General features: G+C 34.7%; 1 pseudogene; it reads right to left on the bottom strand.

Annotated features, from left to right (window-relative positions):
* Positions 1 to 18,117: 18,117 nt before the first annotated feature.
* LOC100029562 (40S ribosomal protein S3a-like) lies at positions 18,118 to 18,968 on the bottom strand (annotated as a pseudogene).
* Between the last annotated feature and the right edge of the window lie 8,751 nt (positions 18,969 to 27,719).

Genomic DNA, 27,719 nt, shown 5'->3' with positions numbered 1-27,719 from the left:
ACTACTAAACTGGACCTGTGATATCAGTGATTTAGAAGTTCCTCCTAATGATTCAAATCACCATTCCTGGCTATTGTTAGGGGTAAATTTAGTTATTGTTTTTTTTTAACTAAATATAAATTTAGTTGGTTGCCAGGGATTAATTCAAATCCCAATAAAATACTCAAGTAATTTTGGGAATTTTTGTGGTGGTTTAATATAGAGGGAAGGAATTAAGAAGAAGAGAGAGGGAAAAGGGTATAAGATTTCTTCTGCCTAGCCTGAGCCAAGGAGAGTTCAGAGACATTCAGGCCAAGAGGACTCCTCCAAGATGAGGGGCCTCCTAGGAGGATAGCGTTTTTAGGAAAAGTAAAGGAAAAAAAAGTAATCAACCTAAACTCCAAGAAAACTCAGGGAAGACGCCTCACCTGACCCACACCAAGATGCCAAGACATCAAAATGCTGCCATGAGCCACAATGCTAGTCGAACCCAACATCTCAGAGAGAGAGAGACCCTGAGCTCAATGCTTCTGCTGCCAAAAAGAGAGCCTGGCAAGAGGAAGTAATGCAAATATATAGCCTTTTTTTTAATATCACTTCCTGCATCTCACATGTACCAATGGTAGCTTAAGCTTGACTTAGGCCAGCCCAGGCTTTCTCTCAGTTGTTTCTTATTTGTCAGTTGCTAGCACATGTCTGTCATAGGCCATCCTCCTGAACACTTAATCCTTAAGTAGGGGTGTATACATTTCTGTTTGTTAGACTAAGCATGGTGGAGTAAATCTAAAATTCATACTATATTATGTAATTGAGGTGACTGATCTATGTCCTTACTTCAATTCACCACACAAATATCATATTGTTGGCCTTGCTTGTTTTCTCATGATGTTTCAAGGAAACTTATGGGTACTCTGGCTAACAAATTACTATCCTTCACCTTCTTCATGTGACCAACATAGCTCCCCAATCATACCATTCCTTGATGAAATCCTTTATACTGATCTTCAAAAGTATTCATTATTTATATGTTGTAGCCTGGTCATACTCACCCTACAAGAGTTATGGGAATATCTCAGTGCCATTCCTTCCTATTTTCTCTGGCAGATTTTCCTTGCTTACACCTTTCATTCTAATCTTCATCACTTCCATAACTATTGTTTTATGTTTTCTATTACTTAGCTACCCTACTGTCTTCAAAAATATGCCAATTTATCTCATTATTAAAACAAAATTTTTTCACTAGACCAACCATTCTATGAGGTTATCATCCTATGTTTTATTTTTCTTTGGCAAATTTATAGGGAAAAAAAAAACTATTTATTGTCCTTCTCTCCACTTCTTGTCTTTTCATTTATTCCTCAATTCATTGCAATGTGACTTCTGACCATAGCATTCAAATGTTCTCTCCAAAAACATTCCTTAATTTCCTAAACTGCTTCGCATTTTTCATTCCTCAAACTTCTTTACATCTCTACTACTTTTGATTCTGCTTTAGCCACTGTCTTCTAGATATGCTCTCCTCTCTGAATTTTCATGGCACTACTTCTTTAGGATTCTCATTTTACTTGACTGACATTTTCTCAGTTTCCTTTGCTGGTTCCACATTGTGATACTAGCTACAGGAGTGCTGCCAAACTCTGACCTTATTCTTCATGGTCTTTTATCTCTCTGTTACTTCTTCTGTTCCCATGAACTTTATTAGCATATTCATACATATGATACACAAATCTACCTATAGATATATAAATCTATATAGAGAAATGCCTGGACATAGACAGACAGACAGATGGACAGATGAACAGACAGGATATTATCTCAATTTTCTCTGTGCCTGGTCCAATATTGCCAAATACAAACCAGAGGTTTCTGAACTGGGTGCAATATCTTAAACTCTTCATGTCCAAAACCAGAAATAATCGTCTTTCTACCCCAAAGCAATCCTTCTTCCACAATTCCTTATTTTTATATAAACCACCGCCTCCATCTTCATTACTCTTTATCACTCTTCTCTCAGGTTCATAACCTCAGCATTATCTAAACTGTTCACTCTTCCTCATCCAATGAATCCATTCAGTTGCCAAATGTAGATATTTTTATCTCTATGAAATCTCTCACAAACTTTCCCTTCCCTTTACTCACAGCCACCACTTAAGTCCAGGTAATAATTACCTCTCCTAAGATTATTGAAGGAACTATCTAATTGGTTTTCCTGTCTTCTACCTCAAATCTAGAGTAAATCTATCATGAACACACCTGCTGAAATAATTTTCTGTAAGCTCTGATCTGATTGTGACATGAACAGTGGCTTCCTATAGCTTCTCAGATAAAATGTAAATCCCTCTATTTTATTTTTTAAATAGCCTAGCCTTGATGGGTCTTCCTGATTCGTTATTCATTACCCTTTCCTCAGAAGCTCCCCACTCTGAGCTAAACAAACTTATTTCTGTTCCTTCTCAGTTACTGTGTTCTGTCCATATCCTTCTATTTGCAATGTACTTCCTCCTCTTCTCTACCTCATACAATCCTAATTATGAACTCAAGATCATGCTGAAAAAGAAGATTCTTTAAAAAGTAGTTTAGAAATCAGGACAGAACTACAGCCATTATATAATTCTTTTTCCTGATCTCCAAATGATGCTACTACTAATGTGCCGGGTTTTTTTTTTTTTTAAGATTCAATGCAAGCACCACCAGAACAATAACGTTTTTGATCCCCTGAATATAGTGCCCTGACATTCAACATTCAAACTATTTTGGACTCAATTGCATTATATAAATTTGCATTCACTTTCTATTATATATATATATATATATATTCATTATTTGGATATTGTCACTACTATTAGAATATAAACACCTTGAAAGTAAGTATTATTTTATTCTTTCCACTGTTGTCCCTAGTTCTGCATACCATTCCTGACACAATAGGTATTCAATATGTTTCTTGTTTCCTTGATTTTTTACTCAAAAAATTTTGAACTTATTTTTCTTTATTTCTCTTTTGGTTTTTACATGTTAGTTCCTGATTGTGTGTTTAGCCTCTTCCATTACAAGTTTTGTAAACCTTAAATGTTCCTGGACTTTTGTTACTATCTTTGATTTCAAGCCCATAACTTCTTCACTGCTGACCACTAATGTGGCACTTTGATACATCCATTAACTCTGGCCTTTTTTAAACCTTCTTCCACCATTCTTGCTTCTGTCCACATTAGTATGTTATGACTTGGTATTATATCATTCATGTCAAGATTTAAGATCAAAAACAGTCTGTTTGTTTTCTCCCCATCAATCCAATTCAGAAAGATAATTCAAGACAATTCAGAAAAAAAAAGATTCTGAATAAGGCAGTTTAAAAATATGGAGGAGTTAAAATCCCATTTATATTCTTGTCTAGGTCTGGCACAATTTTAAAGTGGAAACAAATAAAGAATGAAAATTTCAAGCCTAAATAACTCTTAAAAGGTTTTAAAAGGAATACAGGAAAAATGCATCATAGATTATATTATTTTTCAGCCTTTCTATAATGCCCCCTAGCAACCTCTCTTAAATACTTTCTTTTTTTTAATGCTTGAAATAATATCCATAATAAATAAATAATTCACCTTAGGAGCTATTGTACAGAAGGGAAACTTTTAATTCCTTGTAAAAAATGTCAAACACTAAATATTAGGCTACTTTTTTTCAATTTGAAGAATTAGATTTATCTTTTTTAGCTATAAAAATGCCAGCAGGGTTTCCAAAGTGGTTTAGCTCTGGATTGTTTTAAGATGCAAATTTCTTGGGGGAAAATTTCTTATTCAACTATTCTTTATTATAATGTATCCCTTGTGTTCCATTTTCCTAGTTGATGATCAAAGTCAGCTATATATCTTTTTAATGTGAAGATAGAATTTGAGCTCAACATGATAGATATGGCAGGAATATAATATTAAGGATCTTTGAGAGCATTTTTCCCTTGACTTTGTTTTGTTTGGTCATTTTTTTTCAATCCATCTCACTGAGAATTAAATAGAGTACAACATTATTTAGTATGAGTACTTTTGCTAGGAAAGAGGAAAAACTTATCAATTTGGTTTTTAAAATCATATTAGAGAATATATTATAATTGGACAAAAACAGAATATTTGAAGGCAGTAATCTTTATGAATACATTAATACAGTTCAAGTAGCATTACAATAATGTAGTTATTTTTAAAAGTTGGTACAGTTGAAAGGTTTCTAACATTTTAAAGAATGAACATTTGGTATGTTAATTTACAAATATCTAAGTGAGTGCTAACTCTGAAAATAAAAACAACTCTGTCATAAACAATTCAGTAAGAATACTTTTTTTCTCCTCTCTAAAACTTAATATCTTAATATAGCACACATTAATAGCCCATTATAATTAATACTACATCAGAGAAGGAGAAATTCAATAAATGCATTGATTAATTGGTTTTACATTAAAGAATATGATTTCCATAACAATTTCCCAGTTTTTGACATGATTATAATAAACTCAGTATTAGGAGGCTTTGTTGTAGTAGAGAGAATGTGATTGGTTGTTGTTGCCACTGATGGTGGAGAGAAAAGTTAATCTGGGTTTTTCTCTGGATAGCAAGTCATCAATTGTTAACTACTTTCTCCTAAAAAGTTTTTTCCCATGTTAACATACAAATTATATGTAAAAGCCCACCTAAACTTAAAAACCAATGAGTGCAACAAAACAGGAAAAAAGAATACGAAGTTATACATTCACAATTAAAAAACCTGGGCCCATATCCCAGCTCAGCTCTGTACTCTCTTCATATTTGTATATGTGAAAGGAAATTCTTGGTTCTCTTTGTCTATTCTGAGTTAAACTTGTAAAAAGGGAATCTTTTATTCTCTTTGCCTAGTTGAAGTTAAAACTTTAGTTAACAATAACTTAAGTACCCCTACTTTGTACCTCACTAGATTGTGAGGACAGGATTAACTCTCCTTTGTCTACTTTTGAGTTAATCAACAAAAGTGAATACACCCATACTTAAACCCTAAAATAAGGGAAGTCCACAAACTCTTACTATAGGAGTTTATGCTGCCAAAAGGAAGACACCCCTACTTAACCTTAATTGGGGGGAGGTCTGCAACCTTGCTAAACTAGGTGATAACTTAGAAACATGTGAATCCAAAACTAGGTGACACTCAGAAATGTGTGAATCCTAGGAGGAGAGTTAACACCTTTAGAGGTGAGAAGTCAATCCCACAGACACTGCCCCTGGGCAGTGCTGGACAATTTGGAAACTGAGATTGGACCCTGTGAAGAGGGTCAGGGACAGGAAACCACCATAAAAGTCACAAAATCCTTTGGCTGGGGCAGTCTCCTGAAGTTGAGTCTCCTGGAGAGTGTCTCCTGGAGATAGTCTTTGAGGGAACTTCACTGGAAACTTGCAGCATGGATCAGCCAGCTTTTATGCTTTCTTCTTTTACTCTGATTAAGAGGCTACTTAATTCTTAAATTTATGCCATCAGAGCAATCTAATTTACACTTCTGAGATTATTGATATTTTTCTTAGCCATCTTAATTTTGATTTCTAGTTCATCCAGCCTAGAATTGCTCATTCTGCATTGTATGCATTCTGCATACAATTTAAGTAAAGAAGATGACAATATATAGCCTTGTATTACTACTTTCCAGTCTTCAACCAATCGATTGTACCATGTTTGGCTCCAAATGTTGCTTATTGACCTGCATACAGGTTCCTCAGAAAATAAGTAAGTTTGATATGGTACTCCTATTTTTTGAGGACTCACCACATTTTGTTCTGGTACACACAGAGGTTTCATGTAGTTAATGAAACAGAAGTAGATTCCCCTCCTACCTGCCCTGGAACTCCCTTGCTTCCTCCATTTTAAGGAGAATGTTGGCAATTTGGTCTCTAGTTCCTCTGTCTATTCAAAAACCAGCCCACACTTCTGGTAATTCTTGGTTCACATATAGCTGAAGTCTAGTTTGTAGACATGAACATAAAGTTCAAACAAGGTGTTTGAAATGAGAGCAGTTGTTTGGTAATTTGAAATACTTGGAATTGCCTTTATTTAGAACTGGGACATTAAATCATTTTTTCCAATCCATTGACCAATGTTTAATTTTTCAAATTTGCTAGTATATTGGGAACAACAATTTAACAACATAATCTTTTAGGATTTTAAATTGCTCCATTGAAATTCTATCCCTTCCATTAATCTTGTTGTCAGCAATGCTTCTTAAGGTCCACTTGACTTCATTCTCCAGGATGTAAGGCCCTGTTATCAGTAACTATCTGTAAAAGGAAGGGTTTGAATTATATCCCTTGTAGCTCTAATTCCTATGATTTTAGGTGAGAAAAAAAGGAAAAGAGGTATAGAAAAAGAGAAAAGAAGTGACTTTTTTCCAAGGGAACTGAAAAATAATTTCCTTGCATCTGATAATTCACTACAGTGACTGACATTACTATTAATACACTGTATTAATCTGAATCAAATAGACATTACGTTAAAACAAGGTGAATGTCCCATGAAGTTCATTCTAAAGTTATGCTTCTTTGTACCAACTATTTCCTATTAAAAAAAAAGTTATATTAGATACCTTCTGTTATTACATAGTATATTCACATAAAAGAACAGAAAGGTCCTGGATAGCTGCAGTATTAAAATCATTTCACATCTATGAGTAGCAAGGGAAATAAGAAAGAGATAATTATTTGTAAGAAAAATTTGAACAATTGTTTCTGGTTAAAAAATGAGATTTGGCAAAATAATTAAATGTTATTTGTCTACATTCCTGAATATCACAGTGCCTGTACATTAAAAGGAATTATTCTCATATTCAAGAAAATCTTTATGAAGCAGCGGGGATGGGCAAAGTCCTGTGCTAAGAGCTGGTTGAAGTGCTAACAGAGAAAGCAAGTGGTAACCATGTAACCATGGAGGAAGAAATACCATGTAGCAGAAGAAATGATTCTTACCTCCAAGGCATTTTTAATCTACTAAGGGGGAAGAAAAACAAATATCAACAATATAAGGAGGGAAGAAAGGGTAAAGGAATAAGCATTTGATAAATACTTACCTTGTGTCAGTCATTGTGCTTGGCATTTTTACAAATATTATCATATTTAACCCTCACAGCAACTCGGTCAGATAGAGAAACAGAATATATATCCATATATATATATATATATATATATATATATATATATATATATCACCTATTATGTATGAGGTAATAGGGAAGAAAGCCAAAATCATAAGAGGAATCACATTAAAATATAAAAGACATAAAATATATCAAAGTTACCCTACCAAAACATGGGTTAGATTTAAATAAATTTATCTATAAAATATACTTTAATGAAATTGGATCAACATCCAATGTTTTTGGTCAGCCTATGATAATATAATTGAAATTAGGGCACAACCCAAATTTATATGAATGTGCCATTTGAGACTGGCCAATGAGGCTCCAATCCCTAGATCAGATATGAATGTATGCTTCTTGGTGAGTTATACAGATTGTGTGCAATATTCTCTGACTCCTCATGATCTAGCATGGAGATGCTCACTGAGCGTGACAGATTCTTCTAAATGATGTAGGAGTTGGAAGTGAGTATACATAGCAAAGGTGTCAGTGGACAATCCCACATCTTTATAATTATAGCTATAGGCAACATTTATAATCAAGCAAATGGAGAGATAATAAAAAAGATAATTTAAATTATATAAAATTTAAAATGTTTATACAAAGATATCAATGAATATACAATCAAAAGGGAAAAATTCAAGTGAAAAATGTTAACATCAAATATCACTGATAAAAGAGATATTGAAAACATAGAGAACTGATATAAATGTATACATCTAAAAGCCATTCCCCAATAGACAGATGTGTGGATGATTTTAATACATAGGGAATTAAATTTTAAAAAGGAAATGAATTATATATTTTATTTTCAAACTATTGTTTTTAGTTTATACTGAGTCATTTGGCAAAAATACAAAAATGGGGAAAATAATTGTTTGAAGATTTATGTAAATAAAAGCATATTAATATACTATTGAGAGGGCAAAATTGACCTATGTTTTGTGTATCAATCTGGAATCATGCAAGAAAATAGTATTAAATATTTTTCAACTCTTAAAAGTTATTTTTTTACAAATTACATGTTGATATAATTTTAATAATAGTTTTCTGATATTTTGTAATCCTTGCTCTCTCTCTCTCTCTTACCCTTCCCACTTTCCCACAAAGGCAGGTACTATGATAAAAGTTGTACAAATGTTATCATATAATATATATTTCCCTGTTTGTCATGTTGTGAAACAAGACACATATTGCTTAAGCAAGAGAAAAATTCATGGAAGAAATAAAATAAAGAATGGCATGCTTCAATCTTCATTCAGAATCTGTCTATTTCTTCAATGGTAGTATGTAGCCTTTCTGGTTATGAGTTCCTTGGAATTGTCCTGGATCCTTGCCATATTGATAATAGTTTATTCTTTCACAGTTTATCATTAGACATTATTGTAATTACTGTGTACAACATTCTCCTGATTCTGCTCACTTCATTTTGTATCCTTCAATCTCAGTATTTTCATGCTTTTCATGATCATGTTTGTCATTCCTTTTTCAAATTTTATTGTATTATTTTTAAATTTTTAATAACAAATTCCTATATAAGTTTTCTGAAAATATGATCCAAAGGAATCAATCAAGATCACATAAAACCTGTTTTTATATTATTCCTTTTTGTAAGTGAATAATCTTATAAAACTAAAACTTAAAAAAAATACCCAAATATTGTTTGTCTTTTCTTATTGTACAATAGTATTCCATAACAATAATATAATAAAAGTTTTCTGGCCATTACCAAATTGAAGGATATCCCTTCAGTTTTTAGTTTTTTGCCTCCATAAAAGAGCTACTATAAATATTTTACAACAAGTAGGTCCTTTTCCCCTATTTTTAATCTCTTTGGTATATGGACGTAGGAATGGTAATGCTGAGTCAAAGGGTATGTAAAGTTTGATGGCCTTTTGGATATAGATTTAGATTGCTTTCTAGAATGATTGTATCAATATTAAGTACACACACACACACACACACACACACACACACACACACACACACACACATATATATATATATATATATTAGTCCATTACTCTCATTACTCACCATATTAGTCATAGTGGTCTAAGACAGACATAAAGACCTAACCTGTGCCAAGTATTCATGAAAACTTTTATTTATTTATTTTTGTGTGATTACAAAGAATTGGAAAAAAGGAGTAAATAGCCATTATGCAATTTTAATTTTTTTTTTATTTTAAAAATCCTTATCTTCTTAGAATCAATACTATGTATTGGTTCTAAAGCAGAAGAGCAGTAAGAGCTTGGAGGGGGCTAAGTGACTTGCCCAGGGCCACACAGTTAGGAAGTGTCTGAGACCAGATTTGAACCTAGGGCCTCCCATCTCTAGGCCTGATTTTCAATACATTGAGCCACGTAGCTGCCCCCATTTCTACAGTAAAAAAGGAATATAATAGAGTAATTGGTTCTAGTTTGAGTAGACACATATGTGGATGTGCATATATATATATATATATATATATGTGTGTGTGTGTGTGTGTGTGTGTGTGTGTGTTCATATATATTTAATTTTAAATTTTAAAATTTTCATGTATAATTTTTTAATTTTTAAACTTAAAATTTTAATTTTTTAATAAAAAAATAGGTCATTTTCTTTTGGATCTCATTCTCAGTCAATTTTTTGATTGTGTCTAGCAAGAGACAATGCTATAAGGTGTAAAGCTTTGGGCATTTTTAGCAAGGCTACCATAGAGTTTTGTAATCATACCAGTTTAACATGAAGTGACTTTTAGGAGTAACCTTTAAAGCCAGTGGTAACTAAAAATAGGACCAGCAGTTAAGCCCCATCTTTGGGAATGTTATACCCTTCTTTTGGGAAATTAATAGGACTAATATTTAACATAATATAGAAATTGTGTTAAAAGTGACCTTAGTCTCTGGAGAAATCAAAGGAGAGCTGAGCAGATTATACTGTTCATCTGTTGTTTGGGGGTAATATTTATAGATTATTCTGTTATAACTTCAAAGTAAAAGTTAATAGGCTGAGGGTCTAGTTTGTGTAATTAGGGCATGACTAGACTGATCTAGAGCTGATGAAAATAGAAAAGATATATTCCCAAATCCCTGAGGATGCCCTAGAACAGTGATGCAAACCTTTTTTTGGGGGGTGGGGGTAGGGAGTGATATGAGAAATGTCCTCAGTAATGCATGGAAAGGGGAAGGGGAACAGCCCAGCCACACATCCCTCTGTTTTCTAAGAATGAACTCTGGCAAACTCTATGCTTAAGTGATGGTGTTCATGCCCACAGAGAGGACTCTGTGTGCCCCCTGGCATACATGCCATAAGTTTGCCACCATGGCCTTAGAGCCTTGAAGGGCTAATATAGCAGCCTGTCTTTGGGAGAGTGAGTCAGAGCAAACTCCCTAAAATGTGATAAAAATATCCATAAGTGGAAGGGATATTACTGCTTATTTAGGCCATTGTTCCATTTTACTACTGAGGAAATTTAAGTGATTGGTTTCAGATCACCTAAGAAATTAGCCTCAGAACAGGGATGAGAACCCAGCTAGCTGCTGTGACACCAAAATCAGTGTTGTTTCCACTCTCTACCATAGTGGTTTATTATGACAATCACTTGAGACCGAGAGAAAAAAAAATAATCACTCAAATAGGTAAGAGTAGAATGTGTGGAGACAGATTGAATTTGGGGAAAAAAAAAAACAAAACTCTTCAATAAAAAACTATTCAAAATGTTTTCTTCCAAAAGAAGGCACTATAGGACTTTATGTGAACAGAGTATAAGACACAATGCTGAAGCAGTTTGTAAAAACTGGAGGTTGTTAAATATTACAGACTTCTTTGCTGAAATTAATTACTACAAGTTACACCAACTTACCCTGCTGTAGTCATTAAACTTCCTACCCAGAACAGCAAGGGAGTGGGAGGTTCAGTCCCTTAATAGGGAAAAGCTCTGTAATTTGCACAAGTGCTTGGTGTGACTTCTCTCAGGATAGAGCTGTCTTATATAGATCCTTCTTTATTCCTCCCTTCTGTTGGAGAAGATATGTAGGAATTTTTCCAAATCAAAAAGTTGATTGAAATTGTCAGAAAGCCCAACTAACACATTCCCAGTAGGGGTAGCTGGGCAGCTCAGTGGATTGAAAGTCAGACCCAGAGAAAGGAGGTCCTGGTTCAAATCTGACCTCAGAAACTTCCTAGCTATAGGACCCTGGACAAGTCACTTAACCCCATTGCCTAGTCCTTATTGCTTTTCTGCCTTAGAACCAATGCATAGTATTGATTGTAAGATAGAAGGTAAGGGTTTAAAAAATAAATTAAAATAAAACATTCCCTGTGATTACTGAGATGGAGTTAGTGAGAAAATGATTCCTCTAGAGTTTAGAGAAAAAGAAAGCTTTTGGTAGAGAAGAAAATTGCCTGAAGATGCTTTGAGTTGAATGAAGCATCTGAGTCTCTTGCATGTGCCCTCAAAAGCTATGGCAGAGCTAAGAAAAATAGAGTAAATCAGAGGGAAACATTATAATTACATTCCGTGAATAAGATAAGAGTTTACATAAGTTAATAACAGTTCAGAGTTAATGGGAAAATTATCAAATAAACCTAGTTATTTTTCTTCTAAATGTTGGCTCCACCAGACTATCTGCTTTATTGTTTATTAGTAGTTATATTTAGCTCTTAATCCTCCATGAATATCCTATTCTCATGTCTAATCTTACTATGGAAACAACTATAATTTATTAAAAGTTCTGCTGGGGAAGAGCAATTTATATTTTAGCAAGTCCTACCATCATGAAATGTCAGGAGTAGAAATCTAGTGTTGAAAGGAAAATTCTTTCCCTGGTCTTTTAACCCTGAAAAAAGAGGCAAAATTCAGGACAGAGAATCAAGGCAGCAATATCCGGATGGATTGATCATTGGGGGTTGGCAAAGTCTCAAAGAGTGGACTAGATTTTTATGAGCAAATTTGGACAATTATACTCTAAGAAAAAAATATTGATCCAGGTGGTCATAACTGACAATTTTTAGGTACAAACAGATGACTTCACTAAGCTACAAATACTAGAAAATAAGACATGCTAGTCTGAGTTTAGTTCCCCACCCCCCACCCCCAAATGATTGTCAAGGAAGTCTGGAAAAAATGGATCACTGAGTCAACTTAACTTTCAATACTAGGCATGATATATTGGTTACTGACAAAGTTCAGAGAAGGGTGTTTTTCTTTTTTTTTCATTCAAAGTCTAGGTCATTAAGGGATCATCCTCATTCTTTTTTGAATGTTTACAGTGTATTCTGCTAAGGGAGAAAGGGATTGTAATCTACATGAATGAAGTTACACCCCACAATGATAAAATAAGTAATCCTTAAAAGCATGGAAGTGTTTCATATAAGTTATATTCTTGAAAAAAATAAAGTAGTGAAAAATTGATGTTTGTAAATTGTATCTGCTAAAATGCATCCACTTTGGTTATTTTGTATCTTAATTTCAGTAATAATATAGGAAAAGTAAAATCATAAAAACAAATATATGCTAGAATTGTTGTGATAGCTTTCTCATGTTTTTTTTTTAACATTTAGTCATTACCAAATGGCATCATGCATAATATCTCATCCAATCCTGAAAATAATTCTGTAAGAAATTGTAGTAGTCCTGCTGCATCCATTATCTAGAAAAGTGATTTTTCCAAAAAGCTAGTGAATGAAAGAACTGGATTTGAATCCAAATTTTCTCATCCAAAGCCAAAGAGCTAAGGCCCTCTGCAAAACACTATCCTGTTGGTGTAGTTTTGTTAAGATAAACACACCTAATAGCAATTATTTTTTAGAAGAAAGCTTGCTTTAATGAATAGATAAGTGATCTGTAATTAGCATATCAAAGCAATAGCATCAGCCATGCTGGTCTCTACTTATTTTCTTTTTTTTTTTATTTTAATTTTTAATTTTATACATTGTTTCTTGGTTACAAAAATCATTTTATTTCCCTCCCTCCCCTCCCGCACCCCTCCTAAAGCTGATGAGCAGTTTCACTGGGTATTGCCAGTGTTCTTGATCAGAACCTCTTTCCATATTTGCTATAGGGTGTTCCTTTGGAGTCCATTTCCCCATTCATATCTCCTTCGACCGATGTCATTAAGCTGTAGTTTTTCTTTAGTGTTTTTACTACCACAGTTTTTCCTCTGGATGTGGATAGTGGTTTTTCTCCTGTATCCCACTAGGTTGTTCAGGGTTATTGCATTACCACCATTGGAGAAGTCCATTACCTTCATTTGTACCACAGTGTATGACTCTCTGTGTACAGTGTTCACTTGGTTCTGCTCCTGTCACTCTGCATCACTTCTTGGAGGTTGTTCCAATCTCCATGGAATTCCTCCACTTTATTATTCCTTTTAGCACAATAGTATTCCATCACTAACATATACCACAAATTTGTTCAGCCATTCCCCAATTGAAAGGCAGCCCCTAATCTTCCAATTTTTGGCCACCACAAAGAGTGCAGCTATGAATATTCTTGTACATGTATTTTTCTTTATTATCTCTTTGGGGTACAAACCCAGCAGTGCTATGGCTGGATCAAAGGGCAGACATCTTTTATCGCCCTTTGGGCATAGTTCGAAATTGCCCTCTAGAATGGTTGGATCAATTCACAACTGCACCAGCAATGCATTAATATCCCACCTTGCCACATCCCCTACAGCATTCATTACTTTCCTTTACTGTCATATTAGCCAATCTGCTAGGTGTGAGGTGATACCTCAGAGTGGTTTTGATTTGCATGTCTCTGATTAGAAGAGATGTAGAACACTTTTTCATGTGCTTATTAATAGTTTTGATTTCTTTGGCTGAGAACTGCCTGTTCATGTCCCTTGCCCATTTATCAATTGGAGAATGGCTTGATTTTTTGTACAATTGATTTAGCTCTTTATAAATTTGAGTAATTAGACCTTTGTTGGAGTTTTTTGTTTTGAAGATTGTTTCCCAGTTCGTTATTTCCCTTCTGATTTTGGTTACATTGGTTTTGTTTTGTACAAAAACTTTTTAATTCGATGCAGTCAAGCTTATTTATTTTACATTTTGGTGACTCCTTCTAAGTCTTGCTTGGTTTTAAAGTTATTCCCTTCCCAAAGGTCTGACAAATTACTATTCTGCGTTCACCTAATTTACTTATAGTTTCTTTCTTTATGTTCAGGTCATTCACCCATTCTGAGTTTCTCTTGGTGGAGGGTATGAGGTATTGATCTAAACCTAATTTCTCCCATACTGTCTTCCAATTTTTCCAGCAATTTTTATCAAATAGTGGATTTTTGTCCCAAAAGCTGGTGTCTTTAGATTTGTCACAGACTGTTTTGCTTAGGTTCCTTACCCAAAGTCTATTCCACTATCCTCCTTTCTGTCTCTTAGCCAGTGCCAAATTGTTTTGATGACCACTGCTTTATAGTATAGTTTGAGATCTGGGATTGCAAGACTGCCTTCCTTCGCATTTTTTTTCATGATTTCTCTGGATATCCTTGGTCTTTTTTCTTCCAAATGAATTTTGTTATGTTTCTTTCTAATTCTGTAAAGAAGTTTTTTGGAAGTTCGATGGGTATGGCACTAAATAAATAGATAAGTTTGGGTAGGATGGTCATTTTTATTATGTTAACTCATCCTACCCATGAGCAATTAATGTTTTTCCAATTGCTCAGATCTAGATTTAGTTGTGTGGAGAGAGTGTTTTGTATTTGTGTTCATATAGTTCCTGACTTTGTCTCGGGAGGTAGATTCCTAAGTATTTTATATTGTGTAAGGTGATTTTGAATGGGATTTCTCTTTCTATTTCCTGCTGCTGTGATGTGTTGGAGATATATAGAAATGCTGATGACTTGTGCAGGTTTATTTTGTATCCTGCTACTTTGCTAAACTTGTTGCTTATTTCCACTAGCTTTTTAGTTGATTCTCTAGGATTCTTTAAGTAGACCATCATATCATCCTCAAAGAGTGACAGCTTGGTCTCCTCATTGACAATTTTAATACCTTCAATTTCTTTTTCTTCTCTAATTGTTACTTCTAGTGTTTCTAGTACAATGTTAAGTAATAGCAGTGATAATGGGCATCCTTGTTTCACTCCTGATCTTATTGGGAATGCATCTAGTTTATCCCCTTTGCAGATGATGTTTGCTGATGGTTTTAGATAAATACTGTTTACTATTTTTAGGAAAGACCCTTCTATTCCTGTGTTTTCTAGTGTTTTTAATAGGAATGGGTGTTGTATTTTACAAAGGCTATGTCTGTGTCTATTGAGATAATCATGTGGTTTTTGTTGGCTTGCTTGTTGATGTAGTCAATTATGCGGATGTTTTTCCTAATATTGAATCATCCTTGCATTCCTGGTATAAATCCTACTTGATCATAGTAAATTACCCTTCTGATCCCTTGCTGGAGTCTTTTTGCTAGTATCTTGTCTAATATTTTTACATCTATGTTCATTAGGGAGATTGGTCTGTAGTTTTCATTCTCTGTTTTTCACCTGCCTGGCTTTGGAATCAGTACCATATTTGTGTCATAAAAGGAATTTGGTAGAACTCCCTCTCTATTTATTATGTCAAATAGTTTGTATAGTATTGGGGTTAGCTGTTCTGTGAATGTTTGATAGAATTCACTTGTGAATCCAACAGGCCTAATAGCTATTTTGATTAATGATGTTAACCTAATTCTTTATTAACTTTTTAAAAATTTCTTATTATAAAGCTTAGTAGAGGGTCCTTGGAAGTGTATATTTTCTACTCTTACTTTGTGGAAGTTTTGTAGACCTTGTCTTCCATTCAAGAATGTGCATCTTTTCAAGAACCAAAGATAGCACAAGTAGTTTATTACTTGACAGAAAGGGAAAAGGAAACACAGAATTTAAATGACTGCCCATTATAGTAACTGATAGTACTAGAATTAAACTCCCAAAGTAGGGCTTTTCCCACTATATTATTGTATATTCTCTTGTCTGCCATATTTGTATAATAGATTTAGATGTAAGGAAAGTAAGCATAGAAAGAATGGCTTTAACCAAAGTAATGCACTAAATAGTAGAATGGAGATTTGAACCATGGTTCTTTGGCTCCACATACAATATTCTATTCTCTATATCATAATACCTTTCTAAATGAAAAAAAAAATCAGAATTTGAAGGAGTCAAGGAACAGGTATTAAAACTTAACATTCAAATAATGAAACAATAATATTTTGAAATTTTGCAAACCACATACTCATAATCATATAAAAAACTGTTGAACTTTCATAAGAAAAATGTTTGGTAAAGAGAAAGTGAGGCACAAAAGTCTGAGCATAATCTATTTATTGGCAAGATTAGCAATTACTAACATTAAAAGTGAATGGGCCTTCCTTGAGCAGAGACATTGCTTACAATCAGTGCAGTTTTTATTCAATTTATTGGTTATATGAGGTTCAATGACACAAACTAAACTGATTGGTTCATCATTACCCTGACTTGCAAAAGAGTCTTCCAGAGTTCTGGTGGCCAGGAAAACACAATTAGTGAACATCCTCTGGAATTTCTTTTGGAAAGTTGTAACTCAAACTTTCCCTGTAATAGAGATACCTTGTACTAGGAAAAACATCTCATAACCAGATAGAATCATCCTCCATCATTTATCTTTCTTTTCCTTCAAGTGGCACAAACCCTAGGAATTGCATACATAGGTAACTAATAAATATCATACTACCAAGGCCTGTACAAACTAGTCCTGAATCTTAGCCTTTAGAAATTGCTTACAATGGTTATGAAGTAATAACTAAAACTCAACAATCAATTGATCAATAATCAATTTCAGAGGAAGACATACCTTCTTTGGTATGCCTCACTTTTCATCTTTTGGGTCACTGTAGTGATCCTATGTATAAAACTTCTCAGTTTTATCCAGATATTTCTGGCTGATGGATGGCCTATAGATTTTGGGGACTGAACGGACAAGTTTTTAGGGGCAGTTATGGGTCACATTGCATAGAGCTGCAGGTCAACAAATCAGACTCGTTTTCCTGAATTCAAAACTGGTCTCAGACATTTACTCTTTTCGCAACACTGAGCCTATTACTTAACTGTTTGCCTCAGTTTCCTTATCTATAATATGAGATAGAGAAGAAAATGGCATACCATTCCAGTATCTTTGCCAACAAAATCCCAGATTACATCATTAGGAGTCAGACATGACTGAATGCACATGGTTTTATGCTGAGAAAGACCAAGGAAAGGATAAACATTAATCAGAAAAATCTCAGCTATTTATTAATATACCAAAGATTAGTAAATGTGAAGATTAGATTTAGCTGTCTCCTGATTGTAACAATGAAGATACTTAGCTCTTTCTTTATTGTGAAAATAAAATTGTAATCTCCTGATTGCAACAATGAAGGTACTTGGCTCTTTCTTTATAGTGAAGCTAGAATTGTAAGCTACAATCTATTTTTAGATTTTAACTACAAAATGGTGTTAAGTAACTACAAAAGGTGAATTTATCACAAAAAGGTGTTAAGTAAGTACAAAAAGTGAACTTAACAAAAAAGGATTTAAATAACCCAAAAGGTAAAATCTAACCAAAGAAGGTGAGAACTAAAGAATGGATAGTCCTGCAGAAAATCTAACCAAAGAAGGTGAGAACTAAAGAATGAGCAGTCCTGGAAAAAAGTGTCTGCTGTGATTGGCAGACATGAAAATTTAGAGGAGATAACATAAGAGAAAAAGGTCTTTAAATAGAGAAAAATAGTCAGTCACCGGACTTGGAGTGAAGGTTGGAGGAGAGACTAGAAGATGAACACCCAGACTTCTTTTAGACTGTTACCATTGGTAAGTGAAAAGCTGACTTAGTGACCCTGCCTTAGGCCCCTCTTCTTGAGATTCTCTTCCTCTGGCTGGGACTTAGAAATTCTAACTGATATCAGAAAAAGTCAGAGTTTCTCTCTTTTTCTCATTCCTTAATATCTTCTTTCTATTGTAAATATTGTAAATAAATTCCATGTACTTTATTTTTTTTTCACTATGATAAATTTTTATTTTTTAACCTTTAAAAGTTTCATATTTCAGACAGATTCTTGAATGGGTGGTTCACATCCATCAGCTCTTTCTACTTTTGTGCCTGTTTCATCTCCTGAAGGTTTTCCAGAGCCACCACCTTCACCATGCAGTTCCATTAGTTTTCCCAATACAAATTTGGACTTCTTGAGCATCTTGCCTTTACGAACAAATACATCATGGAGAGGGTAAATGGACTGGCAAGCCTTTTCTATATCTTTTCCAATGCTGTCTGGAATCAGTTTATTGACAACTTCTTTCAAGTCATTTGTCTGCACCTTGTGGGTCATGATTTCCATCATTTTCTTATGAATTTGACGGACCTGTTGGTGCTGGGCATAAGAGGTCTTATGGATTTGGTTGTTGCACTTTTTGGTAAAGCCAACACAGAAGAGGCGAAGCAAATAACCATCAGTGGTTTTAACATCAACATGGGCTTTGATCATGGTCTTCCACTTTTTGACCATGGAGCACATCTTGTCCCGGGTAAGGTCCATTCCATGGAAATTAGTCAAACAATTTTTACCCTGGACATCTTCAGTAATTAACTTGAACTTATGAAAAGCAACCTCATCATTCTGCAAGTCAGCAAGGCTCACTTCAAAAACTCAACCCTTGAGACCATCAGAGGCAATTTTGGTTCCTTGAGTCCTTGTAACCAGCGTCTTGTGAATATTCCGTATATTGAACATAGCTGGTGCTTTGACATCATACCAATCTTTCTTGGAAAATGGATCAACCACTTTCTTTTTGGCTCCTTTTTTGCCTCCTTTGGTGAGGTGCTTGTTCTTGCCCACCACCATGATCCCACTCTGAAAGCCAAAAAAAAAAAAAGAATGCCATGGACTTTAGTAATTCATTTTGGGATTTAGAATTAAATCCCTGGTGACCACCTAATTAATATATTCAAAATACAACACCAATTTAATTTTAACATAAGTCAGACAAAACTAAACACAAAGATTTTTAGAATTCCTTTAGATTCAAATACTGTGCTAAAGGATATATATCAATTAATCAATACTAATTTAGTAATTACCTACTATGCACCAGGCATTAATCTAGGTACTGATGATACCAATATAAGGAATGGGGGGAAAATCGCTTCTTTCAAGAAGCTTAGATTCTTATAGGAGGAGAAAAAAAAAGTATGCCTATAATTAGATACAACACAAATATAAATACCAACAAAGCAGATAAATACAATACAATTTGGGAGGGAGGATATTAGCATTTAGGAAAGAAAAAAATTAATACAGAAGATAATGCTTGAGATGCATCTTAAATGAAGAGAGATTCTGAGGCAGAGTTAATGAATGGTTGCGTTCCAGACCTATGAGACATCTAGTGAAAAGGCACTGGGCTGGAAATGAATTGTCATGTGAGAGGAAGATAAATGGCCAGTACAATTCAGATTTGGAATGCAGAAGGGGGAAAAATGTACAGCGAGGGTGATAAGATAGGTTGGATTCAGAATTTAAAAGCAAAAGAGCGGAGTTCATATTTGATACTAGGAACAATAAAAAGTCACTGGAATTGAGTGAGTATAGGAGTCATATTGTCAGATCTATACTTCAGGAAAATCATTTTAGCAATTGTCCATAGGACGGCTGTGGGTGTGGAATGATTGTCCCTGGGGGATTTGTCATTCCCTGTTACTATTTATAATTCCATGGGTGGAGGACCTATTCTAATTGGCTCACTTAATGACTTCAGAAACTATCTAAATGAACTCACTACAGAGCTCATAAAAAATAGGTATTTAGACTTCACCAGAAAACATCTAACTATCCCTCTGCTTCATGGATGAGCCTATTTCATTTTTGGATAGCTCTGTCATGAAGATTTTTTTTTGTATGTCAGTTCTAAAGTTTTTCTTTTTGTAATTTCCATAGAAGTCATTCTTTTTAAACTCATTGGTAATAACTCACCAAAAATAATTGAATACAGTTATCATACCCCTCCACCTTCAAGAGAAAAAAGTTAAATACCCCGATGTTCCTTCTAGGAATTCTCCTTTAATGGAAGAGTCTCCCCTTCCTTAATTTATATAGGTACAGATAGGACTTCCAGGTAAGCATGGTGGTGGTCTAGACGCAGGACACTTCCTCTCCCTAGAACCCACTGAAATAGACTACCCCAAAAGACTATTGAAACCATTTTCATAAGAATGGAGAGACCCTAAAGTAGGGCACAGCTTTTAAGGTACGTGGGATTTGGGCATTTCCACACTATAAGAGGGTGAAAAAGCTCCCACTCAATCACGAGCCGACCTACCCTCCCCCACCCCTCCTACGGAGCCAGAGTCAGAGCCAGCTCATGCCAGAATCAGTGAGTGAGTGAGGGGCACCTCTAGAGCAAGCAAAGGGCACCTCTTGGTCCCTGGGAGCTGACTAAGACCACCAAAGACCTACCCCACAGAGCAGATACACCTGAAACTCAGGTGGGCGGGGGAGCACAGACCTTGGGTGCTCAAGAACCAGAGTGCACCAGAATCAGCAAGTGAGTGAGGGGCACCTCTAGAGTGATCAAGGGACACCTCTAGGTCCTCGGGAGACCACCAAAGACCTACCCCTGAGAGCAGCTACACTAGAAACCATGGCAGGCAGGGGAGTGCAGAATGTGGGTGCCCCCGGGAAGGTAATGCATAGCTGCAAATGGCTGTGGTGATTCGAGAGCTTGCCTCAGGAAAAATCTTTGCTCCTTAACTCCATACACAGAGAACCTGCCCAGCTCACTCAGATTTCTGACTACAAAGGGAAGTTAAATCCCCCACAGAGATAGCTAATTGTACATAGGAGCCCTGAACTCCCTCCAAGAAAAGCAAAAATAAGCCAGTGAACCTTGAAAATTTTTATGGAAGAAAAACTCAGGCTACAGAAGAAACAGAGGAAGAAATTCAAACAAAGATAAAACATTAAAAAAAATTGAAATTGTCCACAAGCTTTGGAAGAATTTAAATTGGACCATATAAAAAAGATGGAAGCCTTCTGGCAAGAGAAGTAGGAAATGATTCAAAAAGAAAACCAAAAAAATTATAGCAGAAAATCAAAAAGTTAAAGCAAATAACCAGGCCTTAAGGACCATAACTGAGCAACTGGAAACCAACTGGAAACCAATGATCTTGCAAAACAGCAAGAATTAATAAAGGAAAGTCAAAAGACTGACAAAATAGAAGAACACATAAAATATCTCACTGACAAGGTGTCAGATCAGGAGAACTGAGGAAGGAGAGACACTTTGAGAATCATTGGTCTAACTGAAAAGTCAAAAATAAACTGAAATCTTGACATCATACTACAAGATATCATCCAAGAAAACTGCCTTGATGTTCTTGAAGAAGGGGGGTTAAATAGACAGTAAAAGAGTTCATAGAACACCCTCTACACTAAATCCCCAAAAAACAACTCCCAAGAATGTAATTGCCAAATTCCAGAGCTTTCAAGATAAGGAGAAAATCGTACAAGAAGCCAAAAGGAGAAAATCGTACAAGAAACCAAGGAGCACCAGTCAGGATCACACAAGCTGGAAGCTTCCACACTAAAGGACCACAAGTCTTGGAACACAATATTGAGAAAGTCAAGAGAACTGGGTCTTCAACCAAGAATCACCTATCCATCAAAACTGACTATATACTTCCAGGGAAAAGTATGGGCATTCAGCAAAATAGAAGATTTCCAAGTATTTGTAAATAAAAGGCCAAAATTAAGTGGAAAGTCTGATATCCAAACACACACACACACACACACACACACACACACACACACACAACAAACAAACAAACAAACAAAAAACAAGAGAAACATGAAAAGGTCAATAAGAAAAAGAGGGAAAAGGAGAAAAATGTTTTTTTTTATTCAAACTCTCTTCTTTAAGGGCTACAATTAGATTAAAGTATATATATATATATATATATATATATATATTAATATATGGGGAAAATGTTATTTGTAACTCTCAAAAATTGTATTCATTATTATAGCAATTAGAAGAATCATTCATAGGAAAAGATTGGGGCATTAAAGGCTATAAGATGATATGCAAAACAAAAAAGAAAAAGGGCAGGGGGAATGAAAGATGATACCAAAATACTTGAAGAAATAAAATAAATAGAATAATCTATTTTCACACAAAAATAAACATGGGAAGGGGAGGGGAATAATACTCTTATAAGAGGGAATGGAAGAGAGTGCCAATAGGTAATACTTAAACCTTACTCTCAGTGAAATCAACTCTAAGAGGAAAGAGCATCTAGATCCATTGCGATCTTGAATTACATCTTATCCTACAGGATAAAGGAGAAGGGAAAACTAAGGGTGTTAGGGGGAATGGAGTACAAAAAGGGAGGGAAGGAGAGGGGGGAGGGAACTTAACATACCCTAAAAATAAAACAAAAAGGGAACCAAAATGGACAAACCAGAAAGGGAATCATATCAATGGAGGGGAATAGGGGGATTGATTAAAAGTAAACCAGTGATTTCAAAGGATATAGCAAAAGAAGAAAGGACAGAACAAGGAGAGGATATAAAAATGCTAGGGAATTCACAAGTGACAATCATAACTTTGAACATGAGTGGGATGAACTCACCTATAAAATGTAGACAAATACTAGAGTGGATTAGAATAAAAAATTTTACCATATATTTTCTACAAGAAACACACTCTTGGTGGGTAGATACTCACAAGGTCAGAATTAAAGGTTGGAGCAAGACCTATTGGACTTCTACTGATTGAAAGAAGGCAGGAATTGCAATCATGATATCTGAGAAAGCCAAAGTAAAAATAGACCTGATTAAAAGGGATAGGGAAGGTAAATACATCCTGATTAAGGGGAGTATAGACAATGAGGAAATATCACTAACCAACATGTATGCACCAAATGGTATAAGCACACAGATTTATAATGAGAAACTCATAGAATTGAAGGAGGAAATAGATAGTAAAATTATACTCATAGGAGACCTGAACCTACAACTATCAAATTTAGATAAATTAAATAAAAAAAACTAAATGAGAAAGATTTAAAAGATGTGAATGAAATCTTAGAAAAAAATAGAGGAATAGATATATGGAGAAAAATAAATAGGGACAAAAAAATACACCTTCTTTAAAGCAGCACATGGTACATTCACAAAGATTGAACATATACTAGGTCATAAAATCATGTCATAAAATGCAGAAAAGCAGATATAATAAATTCAAACTTTTCAGATTATAAGGCAATAAAAATAATGGTCAGTAAGGATACATGGAGAGCCAAATTAAAAATTAATTGGAAATTGAACAATATGATTCTCCAAAATTGGTTACTTAGAGAACAAATCAGAGAAACAATTAATAATTTCATTGAAGAAAATGCCAAAGATGAGATAACCTTTCAAACTCTATGGGATGCAGCCAAAGCAGTACGGAGGGGAAAATTTATATCCTTGAGTTCATATATTAACAAATTAGGGAGGGAATTGATTTGGACATGCAAATCAAAAAACTTGAAAGCAAACAAATTAAAAATCCTCAGACAAAAACCAAATTAGAGATCCTAAAAATAAAGGAAGAAATTAATAAAATCAAAAGTGATAGAGCTATTGAATTAATAAGTAAGACTAGAAGCTGGTATTTTGAAAAAACAAACAAAATAGACTAAGTACTGGTCAATCTAATAAAAAAAGGAAAGAAGAAAAGCAAATTAACAGTATCATAGATGAAAAGGGAGAACTCACCTCCAATGAAGAGGAAATTAAGACAATCATTAAAAATATTTTGCCCAATTTTATGGCAATAAATAAGCTAATCTAGTTGAGATGGATGAATATCTACAAAAATATAAATTGCCTAGATTAACAGAAGAGGAAATAGAATTCTTAAATAATCCCATATCAGAAATTGAAATTGAATAGGCCATCAAATAACTCCCTAAGAAAAAATCCCCAGGGCCTTGTGGATTCACAAGTGAATTCTATCAAACATTTAAAGAACAGCTAATCCCAATACTATACAAACTATTTGAACATAATAAGAAAAGAGGGAGTTCTACCAAATTCATTTTATGACATTAATATGGTACTGATTCCAAAACCAGGCAGGTCAAAAATAGAGAAAGAAAACTATAGCCCAATTTCCTTATTGAACATAGATGCAAAAATCTTAAATAGAATACTTGTAAAAAGACTTCAGCAAGTGATCAGGAGGGTTATTCACTATGATCAGGTGGGATTTATACCAGGAATGCAAGGATCGCTCAATATCAGGAAAGCCATGCATATAATTGGCCATATCAACAAGCAAACCAACAAAATCACATGATTATTTCAATAGATGCAGAAAAAGCCTTTGTAAAATACAACACCCATTCCTATTAAAAACACTATAAAACATAGGAATAGAAGGGTCTTTCCTAAAAATAATAAACAGTATCTATCTAAAACCATCAGCCAACATCATTTGCAATGGGGATAAACTAGATGCATTCCCAATAATCCCAAAAGATCAGGAGTGAAACAAGGATGCCCATTATCACCTTTATTATTTAGCATTGTACTAGAAACCCTAGCAGTAGCAATTAGAGAAGAAAAAGAAATTGAAGGTATTAAAATTGGAAATGAAGTGACCAACCTATCACTTTTTGTGGATGACATTATAGTCTACTTAAAGAATCCTAGAGAATCAATTAATATGCTAGTGGAAATAATCAACAACTTTAACAGAGTTGCAGGATACAAAATAAACCCACATAAGTCATCAGCATTTCTATTTATCTCCAACACATCACAGCAGTAGGAATTAGAAATCCCATTCAAAATCACTCTAGATAATATAATACTTAGGAATCTATCTGCTGAGACAAACACAGGAACTATATGAAAACAGCTACAAAATACTTTCCCACAACTAAAACTAGATCTGAACAATTGTAGAAACATTACTTGCTCATGGGTATGATGAGCTAACATAATCAAAATGACAATCCTACCCAATAGTGCCATACCCATTGACCTACCAAAAGACAGTTTCCCTGAATTAGAAAAAAAAAACACAGCAAAGTTCATTTGGAATAACAAAAGATCAAGGATATCAAGGGAAATCATGAAAAAAAATGTGAAGAAAGGAGGCCTTGCAGTCCCAGATCTCAAAGTATACTATAAAGCAGTGGTCATGAAAACTATTTGCTACTGGCTAAGAGACAGAAAGGAAGATCAATGAAATAGACTTGGGGTCAGTGACCTCAGTAAGACAGTCTATGACAAGTCCAAAGATCCAAGCTTTTTTTTTTGGGGGGGGAATCCACTATTTGATAAAAACTGCTGGGAAAATTTGAAGACAGTGTGGGAGTGATTAGGCTTGGATCACACCCTACACTAAGATAAACTCAGAATGGGTGAATGACTTGAGCATAAAGAAGGAAGGTATATGCAAATTAGGCAAACACTGAATAATATATATGTCAGAACTTTGGGAAGGGAAAAATTTTAAAACAAAGCAAGACTTTGATTACACAAAATGTAAAATAAATAATTTTGATTACATAAAATTAACAAAACCAATGCAACCAAAATCAGAAGGGAAATAACAAATTGGGAAACAATCTTCATAACAGAAACCTCTGACAAAAGTCTAATTACTCAAATTTACAAAGATCTAAAACTATTGTACAAAAAATCAAGCCATTCTCCAATTGATAAATGGGCAAGAGACATGTATAGGCAATTTTCAATCAAAGAAATCAAAACCATTTATAAGCACATTAAAAAGTGTTCTAAATCTCTTATAATCAGAGAGATGCAAATCAAAACAACTCTGAGGTATCACCTCACACCTAGAAAATTGGCTAATATGACAACAACGCAAAGTAATGAATGTTGCAGGGGATGTGGCAAATTCCGGACATTAATTCATTGATGGTGGAGTTGTGAATTGATCCAACTCATTCTGGAGGGCAATTTGGAAATATGCCCAAAGGGCACTAAGAGACTGTCTGCCCTTTGACCCAGTCATAGAACTGCTGGATTTGTACCCCAAAGAGATAATAAGGAAAAAAAAAACTTGTACAAGAATATTCATAGCTGTGCTCTTTGTGGTGGCAAAAAATTGGAAAATGAGGGGATGCCCTTCAATTGGGGAATGGCTGAAAAAATTGTGGTATATGTTGGTGATGGAATACTATTGTGCTCAAAGGAATAATAAAGTGGAGGAATTCCATGGGAACTGGAACAACCTCCAGTAAGTGAGGCAGAGTGAAAGGAGCAGAGCCAGGAGAACATAGTACACAGAGACTGATACACTGTGGTACAATCGAAGGTAATGGACTTCTCCATTAGTGGCAATGCAGTGATTCTGAACAAACTGGAGGGATGTATGAGAAAGAACACTATCCACATCCAGAGGAAAAACTGTGAGAGTAAAAACACCAAAGAAAAACAACTGCTTGATCACATGGGTCAAGGGGGATATGATTGGGGATGATGTCTCTAAATGAACATCCTAGTACAAATACCAACAATATGGAAATGGATTCTGATGAAGGACACATGTAGTATCCAGGGGAATTGCACATCAGCTATGCGAGGGGACGAGGGAGGGGAGGGAGGAATAGAAAAGAATTTTTGTAACCAAGGAATTATGTTCAAAATTGACCAAATTAAAAAAAAAATATATATATATATAAATTTAAAAAAAGAAAAAGAAATAAAGAAAAAATGTATATAGGTACAGAAGATTAAATTACAAGGTTTAAATGAAGTGCTAATGTCTATAGAGATGTACTATGCTCTTATTACTTTATCAGGTGGATACGATAACTATTACTGTTATTACTGCTCAGAGAGTCCATGATCCAGAGCATGCCAATACTGTCTGAAGATACTGGAGTAGTTTGTCATTTCCTTAAGACAAACAGACTAGTAAGTGCCTGAGGCCAGATTTGAGCCCAGGTGTTCCTGACTTGAGGACTAGTGCTATATCTACTGAACCACCTAGCTGTTTCCTAAAAAAGAATACTAATGTTAACTTGGAAAAATATTTGAAGAAAAAAACGGTCTTAAAACAAGAGGAATTTATTGAGAGAGAAATGTTAGACATGCATGTTGGGGCAAAGTCTTCCCAGGAGCCAGGTAACTGCTTGCTGGGGAGGTTGTGAGTAGGACTTCTTAAAGGTTAATATGACAAGGTCGAATGGGGAATGTTGTGCTTGTGATCAGCTTGTGAAGAGGGAGAGAGGCCAAACAGAAGAGAGGAGGCATGTCTGCATCTCAGCATCAAATGTTCACTTAAATATCAGCCATTCAAGGGAGGATGCCTAAGGGTTTCTTCATTAGAATGTCTGATTGGAACTGTCTGGAATGAATTGAAATGGGTAGCTAGGAGTTCTTTTGGAATGATAGCCATGGGCCTCTGCTGCTCAACTTAGCAGGGACTGTTGGCCATCAAATTCTACAATATTACCATAAATGTACACCATCATGCTTTAATGTATTTATACATCTATAGTCAATGCTTAAATACTTAAAAAACCCTTAAACCACTTAAATAAAAAGTAACATCAACATTAATTAATACAGATTTATATTGCACCAACTATATGAC

The sequence above is a fragment of the Monodelphis domestica genome, chromosome 4, assembly GCF_027887165.1.
Source record: "Monodelphis domestica isolate mMonDom1 chromosome 4, mMonDom1.pri, whole genome shotgun sequence".
Classification (NCBI taxonomy): Eukaryota; Metazoa; Chordata; class Mammalia; order Didelphimorphia; family Didelphidae; genus Monodelphis; species Monodelphis domestica.
This window is presented reverse-complemented; position numbering and strand designations above follow the sequence as displayed.